General features: G+C 38.1%; 1 non-coding gene across 1 annotated transcript; it reads right to left on the bottom strand.

The window, feature by feature from the left end:
• Positions 1 to 20,579: 20,579 nt before the first annotated feature.
• LOC131170800 (small nucleolar RNA R71) lies at positions 20,580 to 20,686 on the bottom strand. The gene has a single exon (XR_009141567.1). It is a non-coding gene; the product is annotated as a small nucleolar RNA R71 (small nucleolar RNA).
• Between the last annotated feature and the right edge of the window lie 1,416 nt (positions 20,687 to 22,102).

Below are 22,102 nucleotides of genomic sequence, written 5' to 3'. Positions count from 1 at the left end.
CAATTTAAATTTTCCTGTTATCAACCTCTGGTTCCTTGATCTAAGTTGATTTTAATTTCCTGCAATTTTTATTTCCTGTTATCAACCTCTGGTTCCTTGATCTAAGTTGATTTTAATTTCTTGCAATTTAAATTTCCTGTTATCAACCTCTGGTTCCTTGATCTAAGTTGATTTTAATTTCCTGCAATTTAAATTTTCCTGTTATCAACCTCTGGTTCCTTGATCTAAGTTGATTTTAATTTCCTGCAATTTTTATTTCCTGTTATCAACCTCTGGTTCCTTGATCTAAGTTGATTTTAATTTCCTGCAATTTACATTTCCTGTTATCAACCTCTGGTTCCTTGATCTAAGTTGATTTTAATTTCCTGTTATCAACCTTTGGTTCCTTGATCTAAGTTGATTTTAATTTCCTGCAATTTAAATTTCCTGTTATCAACCTCTGGTTCCTTGATCTAAGTTGATTTTAATTTCCTGCAATTTAAATTTCCTGTTATCAACCTCTGGTTCCTTGATCTAAGTTGATTTTAATTTCCTGCAATTTAAATTTCCTGTTATCAACCTCTGGTTCCTTGATCTAAGTTGATTTTAATTTCCTGCAATCTAAATTTCCTGTTATCAACCTCTGGTTCCTTGATCTAAGTTGATTTTAATTTCCTGCAATTTTTATTCCCTGTTATCAACCTCTGGTTCCTTGATCTAAGTTGATTTTAATTTCCTGCAATTTAAATTTCCTGTTATCAACATCTGGTTCCTTGATCTAAGTTGATTTTAATCTCCTGCAATTTAAATTTCCTGTTATCAACCTCTGGTTCCTTGATCTAAGTTAATTTTAATTCCCTGCAATTTAAGTTTCCTGTTATCAACCTCTGGTTCCTTGATCTAAGTTGATTTTAATTTCCTGCAATTTACATTTCCTGTTATCAACCTCTGATCCAAGTTGATTTTAATTTTCTAATGTTTTAACTTCTGTTGCCGATCTCTAGGTCACTAACTTAGGTATGCCTTAGTTCCCTAACTTCGAACACCTAATCGTCCAAAATTTGGGTCTGAATCTTTACATAATTTCTACACGGGAAAATTTTTCCCTTTAATAGAAATTGTGTAAAGAGGGGCAGCTGTCGACACCATATTTTGGCTGATCCCCAGAATTAATAAACTCTGAAACCGATCCCTAGCACTAAATCTCTTTGTGCTAGATAACCACATTTCCGATCTCTCCTCACAAGGAATTGAATCAATGCTAAGTCCTCACATCAGTCAAGGCCTTACCGGTCTATTAAATCACTCACCGATCTCTCAAACCCATTGTCGAATCTCCTGACCAGTCAAGTATATTCCTGATCTCTGTTGACAAACGAAATGAACTGACACTAGATCTTTTCTTACCAGTTTTATTGCCGATCTCCCTTTCAAAAGTTTAAGAATAATCAAAGGTTCCGTTCCGGTTTAAGGATGATTCCGATCTTAAATGTTCAAGCCAAATTTCTAATTTTAATCAAGTTCCGTTTAGCGTTGGTTCTCTACCGATCTTATGCTCATTGTGTCTTCCGATCTCTCACACTTGGGTTGATAATCACTTTCAGATCTTTCAAGATACTCAAACAATCAAGTGTTTAATAATTTAGAAATTTTTCGATCACAACCATTCATCGAACAAAAGAGGCATTCCATTTCATTTCATTTCATTTCAAAATTTGTACAAGTTATTCAGCTGGAGGATCACCCCCAGCCTGATCTACATTTTGTCCATCTTCTCCCTCACCCTCAGCCTCCTCCTCACTATGCTCACCCTTGCCTCCGGGAGCCAGGTCGGCCATCCAAGAGAAGTCCTCCTCTGGGTAATGCTTCTGGAGCTCGGCCAAGAGATCCTTGTGAGCATTCACATAAGCACCGGCTATTCCTGTCACCATCTCTTCATCTTTTGCCTTAAGCTCCTCAGTAAGGAGAGCGACCCGAGCAGCTTCGTTGGCCCGGAGCGCCTGGACTTCTCCAAGAGCATGATCCCTTTCAGCCAGAACATGAGTCTGTTCGGCCAGCTTATCCTCATAGTACTTCATACGCCCCTCAATTTGAGATATGTAATCCTGAGCGGATGAGAGTTGGGATCGGAGGGATGCCACTTCTTGACTCTTCTTCTCGACCTCCTTACCCAGGCGGTGAGCCTTTTCCCGGACTATGTGCTGGTTCACCAGGCACTCTATATTCAGACTCATGGATCGGGTCAGAATGTCGTCGAGATTGTCCGGAGACAGTCGGTCCCGATCCTCCCGAAGGCAGATGGAAGACCCCAAGACTTTGGCAAAACCTGGGTTCTCCCGAACAGTCCGATTCTTCTCCAGGGAAGCGATCAGCACTTGAGCGCCACGAAGAGGGAGCCTCGCAGAAGGTTGAGAAGGACCCCCTCTTCTGTGCTTGGAGCAACTGGAGGAAGTGGAGGCGGCTCTTCTCGCCGAGGAGGAGATCGGACAGCTTCTGCGATCGGTGGTCCCGAAGGTCGAGGCAGGCCTCTTTGTATCTCCCCAAATTCATGGCTGGGTGTTTGAAGCAATTTCGAACGCTTCATCTCTTTTATCTTCCGGGAAATCTCTCTTTCTTTCTTCCGCTTCTTGGAACCCTTACCACCCGCCATACCTGCACAAAGAAGAGGTCAGTGAGATCGCTAAGGTCTTGAGATCTGAGATGTAGAAAGTACCGATGCTGAGGTCAGAGAGCGGAAGCTCGCGATCTTGGCCGGTGATCAGCTGTATAGTCCAATGATGCAGCTCGGCAGTCACCACATCTAAACAGGAGAACTTTTGAGTGGCCGCCTGATTCTTCAGTTCCATCACTATTAGGCCTTCCTCCTTGTTCAGGGTAATACGCTTCGGAATCAAGGGCCCCTGGTGCCACCAGCTACGGGGGAAGCCTTCAAAGCAGTTCGGATTTTTGCTCCTCAGAATGAAGAAGCGGTTCTTCCAATTCTTAAGGGAGGAGGGCAGATCGGTAAAGAGCCCACAATGAGACTTCGCCTGAAAGAACCAGTGCTCGTCGTCCTTTCGGCGAGTTAGCCTATGCAGTTCGGCGAACACCTTAGCCGTAGGACTGATTCCCTTAGCTCGGCACAGGCCTCGGAAGGCTACTAAGATCCGCCACGAGTTAGGGTGAATTTGGGCAATGCACACTCGGTGAAATTTTAAGACCTCTTTGAAGAAGTCGTCTAGAGGGAACCGAAGACCGACCTTTAATTGTTCTTCGTAGACCATGATCATATCGTTTTCTTCGAAGAAGTGATCGGTACGAAGATCGCCGTGGCATTTAATTAGCTCGTACGAGTCAGGCCGAATGTTGTATTCTTGGTCAACGATCGCAGACGGTTTCTTGAAGGACCGATGGCGGCTCGTCCAGGAAGGTTCTCTCTCCTCAAGAAGGCGCATGCCTTGATAATGTCGCTTGTCCCAGAGCCGAACGAGACCCTAGGAGGTTCGGTTTGCCGCTTGGCCCAACTACCTCTACCTCATCGGACGACCACGAAACCGAATAGAAGGAGGGCTCGTAGCTCTCGACCTTCGGCCGCTCATATTCAAAGGAAATAAAGATATTAAAATAAAAGAAAGATCAAAGCCCTTACCGAGTCCGATCGGTGTCGGAGGAACTTGAGAAAATGAGAGGATTTCGGTTGTTCGCGAGACCGAAAATGACATAAGAGAGCGAATGGCTGGCCCTCCTCTATTTATACTCATCCGAGCATTTAATGCTCACTGTCCTAGGCGCATCTTAACTGGATTCGCCACTGCTTCTAACATTTCCCAAGAATATTCTAGATACCTCACAAAGAGATCGGCTAGGTAAGGATCATGGATTAAAAGGGATATTTCAATTACGGATCGGATAAATGTCATTCGTAAAGAACTGCATCGTATAATCACATTAGAGATCGGAAAATAATCAATGCAATAATAATAAGATGATAATCGACAAAATAAAGTCTTTATTTTCAAAAGATCGGATTACTTCATTTGGGCGATCTCTAGGGATCGAATTACACTAAAATTGGATTACATCATTTCTGTGATCTCTAGAGATCGGATTACATTGAAAATAAAATACATCATTTGGGAGATCTCTAGGGACCGGAATGTCACATTGTGACTGATCCAAAGGGGTATCACCGACCAGAACCGAGGCGCTGTCGGAACACCCAATGTGGAGGAAAGCCGCTGTCGGAACACCTAATGTGGTGAGAAACCGAATAAACTTGGAAGAGCAACCGTCAAGGGTCTGCGGAACATCAGCAATTTGCTCGGCCAAAATCGGTTTGCCGATTATTCCAGTTGAACGACTCGAGATCGGCACAATCGAGGTTCGCAATTCAGATCGGTTAATTGATTCAGTTCTCTCACTATCATCAGATAAGGTCATCACGATTATTCGATCACCAGGGTCATGAGTTTTTAGTCGAGGAATAAAAAGGTCCATCGAAAAAAGATCAAAAATCACAATCCTGCCGGAAGAGCTGCCGGAACGATTGCCGGAATAACTAGAATAGGAAAGTAAAGAAGAAAAGAGGAAAATCGGATGGAGAAAGTTTTTGGGTCAGGGGGTATATATAGGGGGAAATCAAGCATTTATTGCTAAGCAGAAAACGAAGCGGACGCTTCGGGAATCAAGGGGAATTAATGCTTTGACCAGACCGGGCCTGGTTAATATTGGAATAATAGAGATCGGAAGAGGGGAGATCGGTATGAAAGATCGGAGAAGGACCATGTTAAGAAGATCGGAAAGGAAGAGAGAGCAGAAAACGAAAGGGCGCCTACTGCCATCACCATAATCAGAGCCGAGGTAGTTAAAGCATTGCCAGGTAAAATCTCAACCGCACGCCCCAGAATCGCCCACATTTCTGACATGCGTACAATAGGACGGCGCTGTACATCCTAATCTCCACCGTTGATCCAACTTGTAAGGACGAGCCCAGAGCCCTTGGATCAAAGAAGAAGACGACAAAACCAGCGCCTTTCACTCCTAGCCCTTGGATCGCCCCGGACAAGAGAATTTGGGGCCGTCAGATTAGAGGAAGAAGAAGACAAATATTCTGAAATGGATCTTGGCCGTCTGTTCTGATTCTCTTTAATTCTTGAGCTTAGGATTATGTCCCTTGAAATCTTGACCCTCCATCTCCCTTAAGATAAATCCTGACCCTTCAAGGGGAACACTCGGTCCCTATAAATACCTGCATGAAAAACTGTTAAAGGGACGAAAAATAGAAAAAAGGCAGTGACCATAGTAGAAGAACTCTGAAACTTAATTCAATTCGTTACTCTGCTATTTTAGCTTTCATAAGAAAACTTTGGAAACCAGTTTTCTGAAGTGTGTTCTTGCAAAGGGATTCTTGAATACTGAAATTCTTCATTTTTAGTCCGTTCATTGTCCCGTGACACTCTCACTTTCTGTCTTTGTTATCTTCTATTTCCATTCATATTGTCCAAACTCAACTCCATTCAAGCTTGGTTATTTTGACCTGTTTACATTTTAACAAAGAATCCTTCAGTTTGAGGTGAACCTTAGTCCTCCAGCTATCAACCTGCAGTCCTGTTACATTCTGTGATTCCATAGTTAGTTTAGTAGATTCGACTCCCTACAGGTGAGTGCTATATCGTTATTTTATCAAATGTTCTTCTTTATTCACGTATTTCATTTATTCTTTTTCTGTTTGTAATTTTCACCAAGTTTATACTATATTTTAAACACGGAGACGGTCATTCTCGAGTTTACTTCTTTGTTAATCAGTCTATTCTTTGATTAATCTTCATTACTTCTTAGCACAGGAGTTCTGATCCCGAATAGCGTAGAAGTAATTAAACAAAATGTAGGTAACGGCAACTTAAAAGTCCTTTTATAATGATAAAAGGTCTAAATAATAAGACAGGGAAATGGTGAAGTCGAATCACTAGGAAAATCCAATAGGTCATTAGGCAAGACGTCATAAGACAAAATGAAACCAAACCTTGGATAACTAAATAGAATAGATCGGGCATTAATAGGTATTGGTAAGGTGACCACATGGGAGGTCGGTAAATTCAGTCTAGTATCCCCCGTCTAATCACAAGGTATCAATTAGTTAAAAGAAGCCTTATCCCCAGCACCTTTGAATGCCAGAATCCTTAGCTTTAGGCTCTTAGGACATGTAGCTGAAATTAAAATTCGGGAGATCGGAAAAGTCCCTTTCAGGCTCCTGTTAATTTAAAAGAGATCGGAGGAGAGTTCTTATCCGATCTTTGAGCTAGAATTTTAATAAATATTTAAAAGAGATCGGAGGAGAGTTCTAATTCAATTCTCAATCCTAAATTTTAAATACTTCAAAAGAGATCGGAGGAGGGTTCTTATCCGATCTCCACTCAGAATTTTAATAAATATTTAAAAGAGATCGGAGGAGAGTTCTTATCCGATTCTCAATCTTAAATTTTAAATACTTCAAAAAAGATCGGAGGAGGGTTCTTATCCGATCTCCACTCAGAATTTTAATAAATATTTAAAAGAGATCGGAGGAGAGTTCTTATCCGATTCTCAATCCTAAATTTTAAATACTTCAAAAGAGATCGGAGGAGGGTTCTTATCCGATCTCCACTCAGAATTTTAATAAATATTTAAAAGAGATCGGAGGGAAGTCCTTATCCGATTCTCACACCAAATTTTAACCTGTACGCAAAATAATCCCCAAACCAAAAATGATATGCGACGTCAATTCACTGAGGTTGTCTTATTTACTTATGTATCTGGGTAATCCAAATTTAGTGAAAAATCAAATATTCCTTTGGTTAAAAGGATTAACATTTCCATTCATGCCCTCCTAACTAATGCAAAGTTAAATCTACTTCCCCTTATTAAGGGACGAGGTGGGGTGCCTAACACCTTCCCCACCCGTTTACGGACCCCGAACCTAGAATTTCTGCCTTGAAGTGATTTCATTTCAACTTATCTTCATAAACGGTTTTCTTTAATTTCCCTCAAAATTAAAGTGGCGACTCCTCACTCTTTCCCACTTCGGTGAGGGTTCATTCAGGCGACCGCAAAACACCTTGCGACACATTCATTCCACCAGTGTTAATTGTAACCTTTTTACTTCTTAATTCTAACTTGATCGCTAACTCCATTACTTCCAAAATTTTAACTCTGTGATTGGTTCCCACTAGCACATCCACTACACAGCATCACACTATAGTACTAACCTACCACTCATATTATAAGATACAGGCAAATCGCCATGAATGATTCTTTCTATACCTCATTTCTAATATGACCATCAAAACATTATCATTCCCTATTTTCCTTTGTAGGGTATTGCTCTTCATGGTTAGATAGGTATCCTTGGACCTGTAGGTTTTACTTGAACTAATATAGTAGTGAAAAATGTGTGTTGTACCATAATTCCAGATAAGATACTTTGCACTTTCATTCTTCTTGATATAGCCACATTTATTGCCTATAGCTTTTTAGACTTCAGCCTCAAATTTACCCATATCTCTTGATCTTCCTCTTTAATTTTCATAATCTCTTCGCAATTATTGTGCTCTACCTACATGATTTCACTATACTAACTCCTTATTGTACCACTGCTCTGCCTGATATATAATCTCATAATTTACTATATCTGTTTACACTCCATTTGTATTTCATACCTAGCATCATTATCCTGTGTCCCTATCTTCTACGGTATTCTGGAAGATATCTCTCACTATCAAATCCTTCCAAAACTATCTCTAGTCTTACATTCATTATTTTGATCTTTGTACTTCTTAGTAACTTGTGAGTAACATTTTATACCTGTCCTGTCCTCTACTATTGTTCTGTTGCCTATTATCAAAGTGTCACTCATGTTTCCTCACAAAGTTACCTAGTTAGTCACACTGAAAACACTTGCCTAACTCCTGATTACATGTTCTAGGTCTCACCATTTTGAATTCTAACATCAAATCTCTGTGCCATTATCCCTCATTCTTTTCTCACATCATGCATATTTGAATCTATTAGGTTGAGTTTTATTCAACTTACTATCTAGTGACTTCGCTTCTTTGTCTGATAAGACAGTTCAAGTTAACATTGCACACCTTCCAGTTACTACCTACTTTGATTGCATACCTCACTTAACTTTCCTCATAGTATTAACAATTTAAAAGGTCCTTAGTGCATTGTCCCTTATTCTACCTTAGGGAAAGAAAACAGAAAAAGTCTATTTCAAATCCTATAACTCTGAGCTTCATGTTCTGGCTCCTAACACTGCACCAACTATGACCTGCTCTGAGTTTTGTATTTATGGATTCTATACCATGACAAACATTCTCCTCTATATCCTGACTCTACTCTTCATAATCTTATCCTAATTTGGGCCTTTTAGTTTTTTCATTAGCCAACTCTTTTTATCTTACACAAATCTGAACTTTGACTATTTTATTCTCCAACTCTATTTTCTTTCCTAATCTGATTGTCATGTCAAAAACTTGTACATTTTCATTGTCTCTACCAAGTCATCTACACCTCAATGTTACTCAGAATTGGTCCATTGACCACTCTAGCTAGTACTTCTACTGGCATTCAAGTTATGCTGCATCTGCAACCAACTGTCAAAATTTTCATTTCTATACTTCCTATATTTACTAGCATTCTATAATTTGCCTTTGCTGACTTACTGCCCTTAATATTATTCTGTTTAGAGTATACTCTTTTCTTGAGTAATAAGAAGTTGAAAAGGAACTCAGAGAATTGTAGCCATGCATTTACTGTGTGATCTCTGTCCCTATCCTTTAGACTATATACTACCCCTTACTACCTTAAGGAGGGGATTTTATGACACCTCTTATCCGTCTATAGTGTAGTGGAGCGAGGCATGTCACACTAGGTGTCGGAACGTCTTAATTTATCTTATTATAGTTTCTAATATTCACATTTTATTTTATTACTTTGGGTCAATTTATTTACCAGAGAAACTGATGGAGTTTCCCCTAATTTATTAACGATTTTGAAGAATCCCACTTGTTTAGAATCTCAGTAATATGATCTCAATAATGTAAATTCTTTCTCATACTCTATTCCAATACTTCATCTCAACATTGCCATTCATAATTTCAAACATTCTATATATAAATAAATTTATCATCACATTCATAACAGAAATACTCAATCTTCATTAATTTGCATAATTTACAATAATTACACAGGTTCATAATTTACAATACAAAATGAATACATAACTACAAAATACAAAACTATTAACAAGCCTAATGGGTCCTACCCAAAATGCACTGTAGTGGAGGTGACACCGGACTCAACACAGATCTGGACTCTCACCCAATCTAAGGTCTACTGGGCACTCTATCTGTGTCTCCAATACCTACGCGTGGCAAAATGCGACGCGCTAAGCAATACAGCTTAGTGTTGCTAATATAAAATAAAAATAAACTAAATAAATAAATATACAGAAATTATGTTTTTATTTCATGCAGACTGAAATTTGGTAATTATTAGTAATATTATTAATTTAGTACTTTTTATATTCATTATTTGATAATAAATTATTAAGACTTATTTTGGTTGCCCAAGTAACCTATACCAGTGACTGGACTAGATAAATGGGTAAATTGGCATTGGGTACCAAGTACCTTAGATCGTTACACCATCGGTCACATAGTATCTGTCAGGTGTGCAACAGAACGGCTAACTAGCCATAATCATCATCAGGCACAAGGCCAAGTATATCAAGAGTATCAAAATGGCCAAAAGCCATAATATCACAAAATGGCACTATATGCCATAAATCATGAAATGGCACGAAGTTATATGCAGTACTGTTATCAGAGCCCTATTGGCATACCAATCTATCAAAACCAATCATACTAGGCATACTAGGGCATGTTGACAAAGTTGCATTTGATGTTTGGTAGTTACTATTCACCTTATTATTCATGCAAAAATGTTGACTTTTTTATAATTAATAGGTATGCAAGTTCTAATTCTACCAAAATACCACATTTTGAATTTTAAATTTATTGGAATTAGTTGCCAATTTCAATTCAAAGCTCATTGGAAGTAATTCCAAAAATTTAGATTTGGTCACTTAGGTTTACTGTTCCATTGGACCAATCTACAGTGGAAATTTGGCTAAACTTTCTCCATCAAAGTTGTTCCTTAATGTGTCTTCTTTAATTCTCTTTTTGAATCACTCCATTTGGAGTTTTGTAGCTCAAGTTATGGCATTTTTATCATAATTGGCTGGAATGGTCCATTCCCAGATTTTTTGGGCAGATATGGTTCTAGCAATTTTAGTGTTTTAACTTTGGCTAGCAATTCATATAGGTTATGGTTAGAATTTGGGTTTTTGTTCCTCATTAAAGTTGTTCTACATTGTCTAAGCTTTCCATGAGTTTAAAAATCAAGTCTTTTGGACCTCTCTACACAAAGTTATGGCCATATGAACAATCACTGTTCATTTGGTCATTTTCCAAGTCCAAAATTTGGTTACCCAGATTTAGGCAAATTTTAGGTCGCTCTAAGTTAGTTTTCTGGGTAGGGTCTCTTCATGAAAATTGTGGAATTATGTCCCTAGTTTCACCTCCAATTAAATTTGCACCAATTGAAGCTACACAAGTCAAGTTATGGCTGCCCAAACCTACTGGACTCAAGTCTAAAATTTCTGGCACAATAGGGCAGCACCCCAATTCATAATCCAATGCCACAACAAACTTCATTTTATGGTCAAACCATGCCAAATGGTCACTAATTGACCATTAGAACATCAATTAACCATCAAATTGCAAAACCCTAATTTTGCTCAAACCTTAATCGCCAATTTCTTTATTTTACACCATACATGAAAAATCAAGATTCAAATGCATATAGTCTCATCACAGGCCATCACTACACACTTTAATTCTATTAAAATTCATTAAAATCATCTGTTATTCATGGCTGCCGAAAATGTATAGGTACCCTAACATGCATATTTTGGTTCAATTCCTTCAATTTCTAACTCAATTCTTAGTCCTAACTAAGAATATAAAGAGAGAGGGAAAGGATTTGGCACTAACCTCTTGAAGCACAATCCTAAGATGTCCAAATCTTCACTTTCTCCTAATTTCTTGGCAGCCAAACACCTTAGCAAGGTTGAGTGACAAGTTTTTGTGAAGGAAGTTATGGGTTTTATGGGAAGAAATCAAGAAACTTGAAGCTTGATAAAGGAATATCAATGGAGAGGAGAGAGAGAGATTTTTGGCCAACAAAGGAAAGAGGTAGAAGATGGTGAATTTTTTATTTATTTTTCTCATTTCTAACTTTTATACTTAGTCTTGTCTAAATGTGATTGGTGAAAAAATTTTAATTGTATCACCTTGATGTAATGCTTATGTAATAATCCTTATTTAATTTCTTTTCACTTTATTTCTTTTCTTCTTTCTTTTTACTCATTTTTAATTAAATTTTCATCAATATTTATTCACGTTTTATGTCATATACCTCACTTACTAAAATGGAAAAGTTTGTAAAAAATTATCTTTGAAGGTGAAATGACCAAAATGCCCTTTATTTAGCTTATCGAGTTAAAATTGTCTATACCGATTTACAAAATTTTCTTAGCATTTCCTTGACATTCTATTGCCATCTAAGACTGAATAATCCTTCACTGGAGTCTTAAATATTATTTCATAGGATTTTTCCTCGGGTTTAGGGTCGGCAACTGTCTTCACAGCCGCTTCCCGTTAGGGTTACTCATCGCTGGAGCTACGGCTCATTTAACCTTAGTACATTTCATTGCTTAAATTTTTTTCTTAATTTTTCTTATCATTATTTAGGTTATTTATGACTCATCACTCTAGTTTAGATATAGTTCCAGATATTCTGGCTGTCCGGACATATATTAATCACTAGAACAGTAGAATGTACGAACTATCTAAAGTGAGGGCATTACAGCTCTTCCCCTCTAACAAAAATTTTATCCTCAAAATTTACCTAATGTAAACAGCTGAGGGAACTGTTGCCTTATCGTCTCTTCACTTTTCCAGGTTGCCTCTTCAATGTTGTGGTGCCTCTAAAGTACTTTCACAAGTGAAATATGCTTGTTCCTCAATTCCTTCACTTCCCGAGCCAGAATCCTTATTGGTTCCTCTTCATATGTCAAATCCGGTTGTATTTCAATCTCTTCCATGGAGATGACATGTGAAGGGTCTGATCTGTACTTTCTCAACATAGACACATGAAACACACTATGAATCTTGTCCAGCTTTGGTGATAAAGCTAGCCTGTAGGCCACTGGACCCATACGTTTAATGATTTCATAAGGGCCAATGAACCTAGGGCTTAACTTACCATTTCTCCCAAACCTCAATACCTTCTTCCATGGTGATACTTTGGGAAACATCTTGTCGCCAACTTCATATTCTATATCTTTTCTCTTCAAGTCAGTATAAGACTTCTGTCTATCTAAGGCAACTTTTAAGTTAGCTTTTATCAATTTCACCTTTTCTTCAGTTTGTTTCACCAGGTCTGGTCTCAAAAGCTTATCTTCACCTAATTCAGTCTAGCAAAATGGTGTTCTGCACTTCCTCCCATACAATGCCTCATGTGGAGCCATCTGAATGCTACTCTGATAGCTATTATTGTAAGCAAATTCTGCCAGTAGGAAGTATCTGTCCCAACTTTCCTCAAACTCAATAACATAACTCCTTAGCATATCCTCAAGCACGTACCACATATTTCATGTTATTACTATCATTTCAATTTAATGTTTACAATAATTCAATGAGTTTTAAGATTTACCTGAATCACCCGTTCCGACTGTCCATCCATTTGAGAATGAAAAGCCATGCTAAAATGGAGTTGTATGCCCAAGGCTTCTTGCAACTTCCTCCAAAATCTAGATGTGAATCTCGGGTCTCTATAAGATATGATGGAAATTAGAATTTCATGCAGTCTAACTATCTCACTAATACACAACTTTGCTAACTTCTCTAGTGAATAGTCAGTTCTAACTGGCAAAAAATGGGCTGACTTAGTTAATCTATCTACTATCAACCATACTGCATCATATTTCTTCTGAGTGAGTGGTAGACCACTAACGAAATCCATGGTGACGCAGTCCCATTTCTATTCGAGTATGCTTATGGGCTGTAACAAACCTGATGGAACTTGATGTTCTGCCTTGAGTTGCTGACATGTCAAGCATCTTGTTACATAGTCAGCTATCTCCTTCTTCATACCAGGCCACCAGTATTGAGGCTTCAAATCATGGTACATTTTAGTACTTTCTGAGTGCATAGCATAAACACCGTGGTGTGCTTCTTTCAAAATGTTTGTCTTCAATTCCTCATCATCTGGTACACACACTCTTCCTTTGTAATACAAACACCCATTTTCTTTCACTTCATATTCTGTTTCCTTATCCTCTGTGATTCTGCCCATTATAGCTATTAACTTCTCATCTATCTTCTGCCTGTATTTGCTGTAGCAGGTTTGGCTTCACTTGTAACTCAGCCAAAATAGCTTCATCATGAGCTAAGGACGAAAATGCATGCAATGATCTCAATGCTGCAATGGACTTTCTACTCAAGGCATCAACAACTACATTTGCCTTCCCAGGATGGTAGTCTATCACACAATCATAGTACTTCAGGAACTCAATTCATCATCTTTGTCTAAGGTTGAGCTCCTTCTGGGTTGGTAAGTACTTCAAACTTTTGTGGTTTGTGTATATATAACACTTTTCACCATACAAGTAGTGCCTCCATATCTTCAGTGTGAAGATAATTGCTGCTAACTCCAGATCATGGGTGAGATAGTTCTTTTCATATGGCCTTAGGTGCCTGGAAGCATAGGCTACCACTTTCCCCTCTTGCATCAAAACACACCCTAACTCATTATGGGAAGCATTACTATAGACCACAAAGTGCTTTCCAGACACTGGCTATGTTAACACTAGTGCTTCTGTCAATATAGCCTTTAACCTTTCAAAAGTGGCTTGACACTTGTCATTCCAGTTAAATTTTACATTCTTGTGTAGCAACTTGGTCAGTGGAGCAGCTATCAGAGAAAACCCCTTTACAAACCTTCTGTAATATCTAGCTAGCTCTGAGAAACTTCTGACTTCAGTTGTATTTTTGGGAGGCTTCCATTCCATCACTGCTTTGATCTTCTTGGGATCCACTCTAATCTTATTAGCTGATACTATATGTCCAAGAAAGGCTATCTCATTCAATTAGAAGTCACACTTGGACAGCTTAGTATACAGTTTCTTCTCTCTCAATATCTGTAAAACAATTCTCAATTGCTCATCATGCTCCTCTTCATTCTTGGAATACACCAGAATATCATTAATAAAGACCACTACAAACCGATCTAAGTATGGATGGAAGATACAGTTCATAAGGTCCATGAAAGCTGTTGGTGCATTTGTCAAACCAAACGGCATCACCAGAAATTCTTAGTGCCCATATCGGGTCCTGAATGCAGTCTTAGGCACATCTGCATCCTTTACCCTTAGCTAATGACACCCTGATCTGAGATCAATATTGGAAAATACGCCTGCTCCTTTCAATTGATCAAGCAGATAATCAATTCTGGGCAATGGGTACTTATTCTTCACAGTCACTTTATTTAATTGCTGGTAGTCAATGCATAACCTCAAAGTCCCATCCTTCTTCTTCACAAACAGCACCGGAGCTTCCCATGGTGACACACTGAAGCGTATGAACCCCTTATCTTGTAACTCTTGTAATTGGATTTTCAGCTCCTTTAATTCAATAGGTGCCATCCTATAAGGAGCAATTGAGATTGGTGCTGTTTCCTACATTATCTCAATAGCAAATTATACTTCTCTTTCTGGTGGCAAACCAGGTAATTCTTTAGGGAATGCATCAGGGAAGTCACTTATAGTGGGTATGTCACACAGGTCAAGCTTAGCCTGCCTAGTATCAACCACGTGTGCCAAATAGGCTTCACAGCCTTTTCTCATCAATTTCCTTGTAGCAGTGGCTGAGATGACATTAGACAGAAAATCTGTCATTTCCCCCATAACTGTTATCCCATCATTCTCAGGAGTTTTTAATGTAATCCTTTTCAATCTACAATCCACTATTGCCTAATGACGTGACAACTAATCCATTCCCAAGATCACATCAAACTCGTGGAAGGGAAATTCAATTAGGTTTGCCGAGAACTCATATCCCTGAATCCTCATCGGGCAACCTTTGCACACTCTATTTACTACCACACTATGGCTTAATGGGTTAGTGACTAGAATATCTTTGTCACTTTCCTCTACTTGAATTCCCCTCTCCACAGGTAACTCAATACAAGTATATGAATGTGTGGATCCTGGATCCACCAATGCATGCACAGGTATGTCATAGAGAGAGAACATAATCCTGATGACATCTGGCACATCCTGCTCCTCCTAAGCCCTCATAGCATACGCCCTTGCTGGTGGCCTGGCCTCTGGCCTCTCAGCTGACTCTGATGTCGACCTCTATGAAGTTCCAACTACCTCAGATTTATCCTGCCTTCTACCCCTTTGAGATGCAGGGGCAGGTTTTTCTGCTTATATTGGAGCAGCTGTAGCAGTCCTCCTTGGGCAATCTTTGATCTGGTGCTCAGTAGACCCACACTGGAAGCATCACCTAGTTACTCGCCAACATTCACCATTGTGCCTCTTATGGCAGTGTGGACAGGCCGAAGAGACTGCTGGGGCTGGTCCCCTATACACCATCCTTGGAAAGCTACCCACTGATAGTGTGAACTAGCCTTTCCTCGGTGTGAACTGAGATCTGGGCCTCTGGGACTGGCCCTGACCTTGTGTTTGACTCTGGCCCTGAGATTAAGGACCCTTGAACTTCTTACCAAGTTCAATAGAAGAACTGGTATGACCCGGACCTCTCTTCTGTTGTCTATCTCTTCTGCTCTGCTCATTAATTCTGACCCTTTCAACTTTCAATGCAGCTTCAACCAACTGAGCAAAGTTCGTGATCCTTAAGGCAGTGATGAGTAGCTTGATATTATCATTCAACCACTCTTCGAACCTTTTGCACCTCTCAGCTTCTGTGGGAACTATCTCTCTTCTGTATCGGCTCAGTCTAACAAATTCTCTTTCATATTCTGATACTGACAGTTGTCTCTGTCTCAGATTGATGAATTCCCTTTTTCTCTCTTCCATATACACATTACTGACATACTTCTTTCTAAACTATGTGAGGAAAAATTGCAATGTGATCTGGTTTGGTTGCACCTCCCTGGATACTATATCCCACCACTGATAAGCATCATCTTGAAGTAGGGACATAGCACCCTCCAGATTCTGTTCTGGGGTGCAGTGAAGTTGTCTCAGTATCCTTTTCGTTCTGTCTAGCCAATTTTCAGTTGCCATGGGGTCATCTTCTTTCTTACTCAGGAAATCCACAGCCCCATATTTTCTTAACTTCTCCAAATGGGACTTCTGTGGTAGTGGTGGAGGTTATGACTGTGATTGTGGTATAGCCTCAGTCATCTGCCTGAAGAATTCGGTCATTTGCTGAAATAAGGCCTGCTGAGGTTGAACAGGTACCTCTTACACTGGTGGAGCAGGTTCTCTCCTGCCTCCAGCTTTAGCCATGGGTGAAACATGACTCTCTACCTCTTCCTCAACGGCTCTTTGCGATGTCGGGTCCATATCCTAACCAAAATAATAAAAAATAAATAGATCTGCATTAGTGTCACCTCAACACTTATAAATGCAATGCTTGGTATAGACTCTATCTAAACCGAGAAACGCCTAAACCGTGCTCTGATACCACTAAATGTGACACCCTTACCCGTTTATAGTGTAGCCGAGTGAGGCATGTCACACCAGATGCCGGAGCGTCTTAATTTATCTTATTATAGTTTCTAGTATTTACATTTTATTTTATTACTTTGGGTCAATTTATTTACCAGAGAAACTGACGGAGTTTCTCCTAATTTATTAACGATTTTGATGAATCCCACCTGTTCGGAATCTTGGTAATATGATCTCAATAATGTAAATTCTTTCTCATATTCTATTCCAATACTTCATCTCAACATTGCCATTCATAATTTCAAACATTTTATACATAAATAAATTTATCATCACATTCATAAAAGAAATACTCAATCTTCATTAATTTGCATAATTTATAATAATTACATAGGTTCATGATTTACAATACAAAATGAATACATAACTACAAAATGCAAAACTACTAACAAGCCTAATGGGTCCTATCCAAAATGCACTATAGTGAAGGTGACACCGAACTCAACACAGATCTAGACTCTCACCCAGTCTAAGGTCTGCTGGACTCTCTATCTGTGCTTCCAATACCTACACGTGGCAAAAAGCGACACGCTAAGCAATACAGCTTAGTGATGCCAATATAAAATAAAAATAAACTAAATAAATAAATATGCAAAAATTATGTTTTTATTTCATGCAGACTGAAATTTGGTAATTATTAGTAATATTATTAATATAGTACTTTTCATATTCATTATTTGGTAATAAATTATTAAGATTTATTTGGTTGCCCAAGTAACCTATACCAGTGACTGGATTGGATAAATGGGTAAACTGGCACTGGGTACTAAGTACCTCGAGCCGTCACACTATCGGCTACATAGTGTCTGCCAGGTGTGTAACAGAACGGCTAACTAGCCATAATAATCATCGGGCACAAGGCCAAGTTATCAAGAGTATCAAAGTGGCCAAAAGCCATAATATCACAAAATGATACTATATGCCATAAATCATGAAATGGCGCGAAGCCATATGCAGTACTGTTATCGGAATCCTATTGGCATGCCAACCTATCCAAACCAATCATACTAGGCATACTAGGGCATGTTGACAAAGTTAATTATTTAATTCTTTGTATTTGATGTTTGATAGTTACTATTTACCTTACTATTCATGCCAAAATATTGACTTTTTCAAAATTAATAGGTATGTAAGTTCTAATTCCACCAAAATACCACATTTTGAATTTTACATTTGTTGGCATTAGTTGCTAATTTCAATTCAAAGTTCATTGGAAGTAATTTCAAAAATTCAGATTTGGTCACTTAGGTTTACTATTCCATTGGACCAATCTATAGTAGAAATTTGACTAAACTTTCTTCATCAAAGTTGTTTCTTGATGTATCTTCTTTAATTCTCTTTTCGAATCACTCCATTTGGCGTTTTGTAGCTTAAGTTATGACATTTTTACTGATGCATATATTTTGCATAGTCATTTAGGTCTAATTTCATAGCCATTTTATTTTATTATTAGTTATTTTTAGCTAATTTCATTAGTTATTTAGTTAGTTTTTCATAATTGTCAATTTTGGATTAATTTGTAATTTTTACTTTGTTTTGTAGGAAAAATGGTGTTTGTGAAGGACTGAAAAGAAATTTTGCCATTGAGGAGTGACTTCTACAGCCAAAGATGTCAAAAATAAGTTTTCAAGCTGAAATATGCATTGACCAAATTGTGCATAACTTGCCGCATAAGCTATGCAGATCTGCATAAGGAGAAAAATCACTGTTCCAATACCTGCCGAAATGTGCATAAGGAGACTGCATAGCTTATGCACATTCACGCCTCCCTTATGCATTTTCACGGAATTGTGCATAACCTATGCACCAAGTCATGCAGTTTCGCATAAGTGAACCAGAAACCAGCCGAAAACTGCATAAGGGACTGCATGACTTATGCAGTCCACTTATGCAGTCCCATAAAGAGTTCATTAATGAGCTGACAGAAGATTCCCTCAGAAAATCCCTCCTCAAACACACCATTTTAGGGCTCCATGTCAGAAAATACTATAAATAGTCCCATTTCCCATTTTAGGAGGGGGGACAAAAAAAGAGAAGGAAAGGAGCAGAAAAGGAAAGAAAGAGGAGAGGCAGCAGTTGAAGAGTCATTTTAACCTTCCACACCATTTTCAACCAAGATTTGCAGATTTCTTTATTTCCTTACATTTTTCCTACATTTCTAGTGTTTAGTTTCTTGTTTCTTAGCTTAGATTAAAGCTTTATTTCCTTATAAACTCATAATTTCTTGTAAACATTATGGATAGTGAGTAGTTTTATTTTGATTCTGGAGTAAGGGTTGTAATATTTGAGATATTTTGTGGATTTTGATTGGGTAATCCATATTTTCTGATCTTAATGAGTTTTATTCATTTCTTGTGTGCTTAATGACATGCTTAGTGTAGGATCCCATTGAGTAATGTTCTTAATCCATGGTTGAGGCACCGCAAGGAGAAGGCCTTGTGATAGATAATCAAGAAATTGGACTTAATTAACTTAGCTCTAGAAATAGACTAAGGATTAAGAGGATTTACAGATTAATTAAAGAACTTAATGGGTCTTAATTAACTCTAACTCCACGAAAGTAGGATTAGATTGATTAAGGCACTCTTTGTCTCACTCGAAAGGGTATTCAAAGGATTTAAGAATTAATCTCCTTAAAACCCGTAAGTTCCACAAGATTGGATAACCAATTTAAAATTCCAAAATAGCTCGAATATGAAATCCCGAACTCCGGAATCGTCTTTTCATAATTGTTAATTTTTAATTAAAATTATTTGCCTGCCATTTTAATTTTACCATATTTCAACTTGCTTATTTCAAATTGATGCAATTTTAGTTTAATTAATACATTGTTGGATAGATTATTAATTTTGCAAATATAGATTTCATACTCAAATACCCATCAATTTATTACTTTAATTTCAAGAATAGTTCAATTTAGTCAACTTTTTTATATCAAAAATTCAATCATTAACACAACTCCTCATGGGAACGATATCTTTTCTATATTACTTGTACAACCCGTGCACTTGCGGTTGGGCCACATCAAGTTTTTGGCGCCGTTGCCGGGGAGTTGTTTGTTTAAGATTGAGTTCTTGATTATTTTAGTTGTTTATAGTTTTATTTTTGTTATCTTTTCATTTTGTGTTTGTTTATTCTTTTTCAGGTACTTTTAATCTTTTATTAGAAGAGCTAGAAGCACAAGTGACACATCCTTATTGTTCAATCCTGAAATTGAGAAATTTTGTAAAGCCAACAAGAAAGAAACCAGAAAAAGAAAAGAAGCTTTGAGAGAAACTGAATTAGAAGAAGTCATGGCTGATGAAAGAATTAGAATTGGTGGTAATGCTGGAAATGATCGAAACAATGAAAATGTAGCCCAAAGAGAAGAGGTTGTAAATGCTAATGTGCCTAGGGAAGTATGATGGATCATGCTTTTCCTCATTTTGATGACTTGAGAGAGAGCATAGCAAGACCAAGAATTGATGCAAATAGTTACAAGATGGATTTTGAAGTTCTTCAAATGATTCAAAATTCTCAATTCGGAGGACATCCTTCTGAAAATCCACACACACATCTGAAGAAGTTTGCTATGATCTGTGACATGCAAAAACAACCTGGAGTATCTGATGATGCAGCAAGATTGAAGCTATTCCCATTCTCCTTGAAAGATAGAGCATTGGATTGGCTTGATTCTTTACCTCACAACTCCATTACAAATTGGGAGCAGCACACTGATGCATTTCTTGCATAATATTTTCCACCTGGAAAAACTCAAGAATTGAGGAACCAAATGACAGCTTTTAGACCAAGAGAAGATGAAACTCTCTATGAGTCATGGATGAGATGGAAGGAATTAGAGAGACAATGCCCACATCATGCCATTCCAAAATGGATGATAAATCAGAATTTTTACACAAATGTTACTCCTGTGATCAGAGGAATTATTGATGCTCAAACAGGAGGAGAATTTATTATGAAGCATGAAGATGAAGCTTATGAGCTATTGGAGAAAATTGCAAAGAATACTCATCTTTGGAGTAGTCCAAGAGGACCAGCTCCAACTCAAAAAAGGCAAGCTGCTGGAATGTATGATCTTGATCCATTCAACATGATTAATGCAAAGTTTGATGCACTTACAAATGTCTTGGCTAAGAAGATGGAAGATTTAAGTATGTTGGTTAGTTCATCATCATCATCTGGAAGTTTACAACAAGTGGCTTATGCAGAAGGAACTACCAGCTGTGGAGTAGACTATGGAGAGCAAGCAGCATATGTTGGTAATTATGGAAACAAGCAAATGGGGAATTCTTACTCTCAAACTTATAATCCAACTTGGAGGAATCATCCCAACTTTTCATGGGAAAATCAGCAAAATCAAGTCCAAAATCAGAATTTTCAACCACAACAGCAACAAGGAATTCCATATCAGCAAAATAGGCAACCATTGCCTAATTTTCAGCAGAAAAATATGAATTCTCCACCAAAACAGCAAGAACAAAGTTCCACCATAGAAGCTTTATTACAACAGATTCTTGCTAACCAAAATAAGCATGATGAGGAGATGAGAGAGATGAAAGCAAGGCTAGAACAGATGCAAACACATAACAGAATGCTGGAAAATCAGATTGCACAACAAGCATCTTCCTTAAGTACCAAGTCTTTTGGAAAGCTTCCAAGTCAACCAGAAAACCCAAGAGAGCAGTGTCAAGCTATTACTTTAAGAAGTGGGAAAGTTGTAAATAATGAGAAGAGTGAAAAAAATGAGAAAAGTGAAAATAGTAAGAGGAGAGAAAATGAGAAAGAAATTGATGAGAATGAAAAACAAGAGAGTGCAGAAAAATGTAAAGAGAAAATTGAAGAGAAGGAAGAGAAGTATATACCTCCAGAGCCCTACAAGCCACAACTTCCCTTTCCACAAAGATTTCAAAAAGCTAAGCTTGATAAGCAATTTGGGAAGTTTTTAGAGGTTTTGAAGAAGCTATACATAAATGTGCCTTTTATTGATGCTCTTTCACAAATGCCCTCTTATGCAAAATTCTTAAAAGAAATTCTCTCAAACAAGAGGAGAATTGAAGACTATGAAACTGTAGCTTTGACAGAAGAATGTAGTGCTATCCTCCAAAGGAAACTTCCTCCAAAGCTCAAGGATCCAGGGAGTTTTTCAATTCCATGCCACATTGGGGAATCATGTTCTACAAAAGCTTTATGTGATTTAGGGGCTAGTGTTAGCCTTATGCCCCTCTCCATTTATGAGAAGCTCAATATGGGAGATCTTAAACCAACCCACATTTCTCTTGA

Source organism: Hevea brasiliensis, chromosome 11 (genome assembly GCF_030052815.1).
Source record: "Hevea brasiliensis isolate MT/VB/25A 57/8 chromosome 11, ASM3005281v1, whole genome shotgun sequence".
NCBI lineage: Eukaryota > Viridiplantae > Streptophyta > Magnoliopsida > Malpighiales > Euphorbiaceae > Hevea > Hevea brasiliensis.
The sequence above is the reverse complement of the archived record's forward strand: the minus strand, read 5'-3'. Positions and strand labels throughout refer to the sequence as shown.